Raw genomic sequence first — 3929 nt, forward strand, 5'->3', positions numbered from 1 at the left:
ATTATATTAAGTGAAGTAAGCCAGGCCCAAAGAAACATAGGTCCCATGGTTTCCCTTATTTGCAATATCTAGTATTTGTCTGAGTCAAGCAGAAAAGGTCAGATAAGGTGATGTTAGGGAAATGAACCCCAAGATAAGTATTCAAAATTTTTTTGTTTTTTGTTTCCTTTCATGCAATTGTTTCTATAATATTTATAAAATGATTTCTTTGTTGCTTTGTATGTCCCTCCCCCACAGTAAAACCCATACTTTCACTGTATTTAATGTTGGAATAATTTTGGAGGGGAAGGGAAAAAAACAAATTGTTTAAATAGGGATACAGGTGGACCCATTGCAACAATGAAATGTAGAAGTCGTTATGTCGAAAATGAACTTTACAACTTTTTGGTGGGGGGTGGAGGGAAGGATCAGGTGGGAGGAGGGGAGGAATATGGGAAGGGATGGGAAGGGGAAACAAAGAGGAAGCAGCAATGCTTGATAAGAAATGTACTCATTATCTTCTCCATGTAATTGTAACTCCTCTGTTCGGTATTCTCACAATTAAAAAAAAAGAGGTTGGTTTATAGTTGTCATTTTTGTTGTTGTTGTATCCTTATTTCCTTATTGGAAAGTGTATAACACTAGCTTATTAATTTTCCTCCCCTTTTATTTCCTGAAAAAAAATTGAGAGATCTTGGTGTTAGTTCTTCTTTAAATGCCTGGTTGAATTCTGCAATGAATCCATTGAGTCCTGGGCTTTTCTACATAGGGAGACAATTAATACACCAATTTTCTTCCTTAATTTTTTTTACTTCTTCCCTTTTTCCTTCCTTCCTTTCTTTATTCATTTCTTTTTGTGGTATAAAAGTTTGAATTCAGGACCTCCTCACTGTTTGTTTCTTGCTATTCTACAACTTGAGCCATGCCTTCTGAAGAGCTTTTTGCTGGTTGTTTCTGTGTTGAAATCTTATGGACATTTTTTGTCCAGAGTTGACCTCAAAACATGGCCCTCCAGGCCTCAGCTACCATAGTAACTAGGATCATAGATATGAATTTGCCTTATATCCTAAAACATGATCTAGTTTGAGAAAATTCCATGGGTTTTGAAGAAGAATGTATATTGTATATTTGCTGGATAAAATACTCTGTGGTCCTGCTAAATACTTCTTAGTAATAATTAGGAAAGAAGAACATTTGGATTATAATGAGGATCCTTACCTGTTATTTTTTTTAAAAAAATTGGTTGCCTTGGGGATTAAACCCATATATTTTCACTTAGCTATCCGGTAATCGGCCATTGAGTTATATCACCTGGCCACCTTTGATTTTAAAAGTATGGCAATTTAGGATTTGTGAAAGTAGGTATGTTATTCCAGAAGTTGGTTCACAATGTTTTCCTTATGTAAGGATGATCATGCTGCTTTGAATTTTTATAAACATACTACAGATAAATAAATGAGTTTTAAAATATATGTTTTATTAAGATTTCAGACAAACTCCCAACCCAATTGAATTGATTTTTCCAGGAAACATATATCAGATTATATTATAATATTACTGATTCACTAGTGAACCAAGCTTAGGCAATAAAAGACTTAGGACACTTGGCATATGAATATACGTGAAATTTTAAATAAATATTCAAGACTTTTTTTCCTAGAGAAGGAAGAAAGATCTCAGGTGCAGAATATGAACCTAATTTTAATGTTTAAGTGATTTTAGGAAAAGATATCAAATGCATTTTATTGGGGAAAGTCTAAAGTAATTACTCAGTCAAGCATATGGAAATGAGGGATTATATGTTAATCGAATAGCAATCTCATGCATGTGCCAGGAAAGTAACTGGTAAAAATTATTTTTTATGAATTATTGAATACTGAGTTTCAGTGCCCGCCTTAATACAGAGATGAATGAAGAAACTGCATTGAGAGAAAGTTAGCAATTTAAATGGTACTGAAAAGGCTTTTATAAACTTGGTACCCAAATAAAGTTCTTTTGTTATAATTGAATAATAGAAAATTTAGAGTTTATTATAAACTGAAAATGGAAATCAAAGGCAAGCTATCACCATCTCCCATGGGCTCTTGTGATTTTCTAATCTATCCTCCCATGTCCATTCTTCCCTCCATCCAAGTCATTATCTTAACTCTAAGGAAATATCTCTTTTAACCAATTATATATTGGATTAAAACCATTTAGTGTCTTGAGATTGCCCAGAACTCATTTCCAAGGACATGATTATGATGGCAGCTGTTAACCTCTCTAGCTGTTCACATAGCATTTCCATTCTCAATCAACCGCTCTTCCTTTTCTGTTGGTGCCTCAACTCTTTCCAAATGCTTCTTTAAGCAATAGCCTATGCATGTTCATTCATGTTTAGACCTGCCATTTACTTGGTCTAACCTACCTCACCCTTAATTCATGACTGGACTGAATATTTCTCAGAGAGAATTCTTATAAATAGTTCCCTTAAAATAAATCTCCTTCATTACCTTTCATAGAATTTTTCCTTCTTATCATAGAACAGACTGATATGCAATTGGAGATATTTATTTAAGCATAAAATGAGATCTGAGTAATCTCATAGTTAGCTTTCAGTTTATGACCTGCCCCAAAGTTCTAATATTTAATCTGTTTTAAAACCAGCCATTGATGTACAAATTTTGTGACTATATTTCTCACATTTATGTTGTTATTCTTTTTATTTGTCAATTAAAATCTATAATCTTCTTTCATGTTAATCTATAATTTAAACTCAAATATTTTAGTTACTTTAAACACATGCTGTAGTTCAGGTTTAATTGGATTCTAATTCTTTTAATTGTTGATATACTGTATCCCATAGTCATTTATTTGTTGCTTATGTGGATAAAATGATATTTGTGACTTTATCTCCTGTACTTTTTCCCCTGTGAAAATCTTTACTCCCTGAGTTGTAGAATTATACCTACTGAAAAGTTTTGTAAGTGGTTTATCTCAATAACCCAATGATTTTTAAGAAAATCTTTTTATGTGAATTGCTCATTTTGGCATCTTTTTCTCTCTAGTTCACACACATTAAATTTCAATATATGAATAGCTCAGCTTTTAATTTCCATCCAAAGCCAGATGAAGTTTTGCCTCAGTGCTTCCCAGGGGAGTCTTTAAGTAAAGTTTCTGTGTCCTAGTGAAGAAGAACTCCTGGAGGTTGAGCCCTGTTCCTGCTCCCTGTCTTGTTCTGAAAGACCAGTTTCATCCCTACGTAGACATTAACACATAGGTCTTTGCCAAGGCCTAGATCTGCAGCTGCACCCTCTGTACACCTAAGGCACCAACTAATATGCTTTCACCTCTACCTCATAGTTCACATCTTTATTTTTCATTTATAGATATTTTTCTTCCTTTTTTGAATATCTCTATGCATGCAAAAATAAGCATTTACCATGGTTTATCCAAAATTCCTATACATTATGACTTGGCCTCAGCTCAATCTGCCACATTGTAGATTTCTGAAATAACCTTTATGGGGCAGGTGATATTTCCTGCACATCTGGGGATACCTCTGTGAAGAATAAGACAAATTGGATTTTCTTTTTTATTTTTTTCCTCCTAGTAACTCAGGCAACAGGGATTATGCAGAAACCCCCATTTCTTTCCATAAAGAGTTTTTAACAGGAGTTATACAGTGGGAGAGGGACATACAAAGTAACAAAAAATCATGGGGTACCTTATAAATACGTTAGAAACAATAGCAAGAAAGAAAAAAACCACTTATGTCCTTATCTTGAGGTTCATTTTTCTTAACATCAACTTATCTGACCTTTTCTGCTTGAGTCAGATATATACTAGCTATTGCAAATAAGGGAAACCATGGGACCTATGTTTCTTTGGGCCTGGCTTACTTCACTTAATATAATTTTTTCCAAGTCTTTCCTTTTCCTAACAAATGGGACAATGTCATTCTTTCTGAT

Source organism: Dipodomys ordii, unplaced genomic scaffold (assembly GCF_000151885.1).
Source record: "Dipodomys ordii isolate 6190 unplaced genomic scaffold, Dord_2.0 Scaffold4, whole genome shotgun sequence".
Classification (NCBI taxonomy): domain Eukaryota; kingdom Metazoa; phylum Chordata; class Mammalia; order Rodentia; family Heteromyidae; genus Dipodomys; species Dipodomys ordii.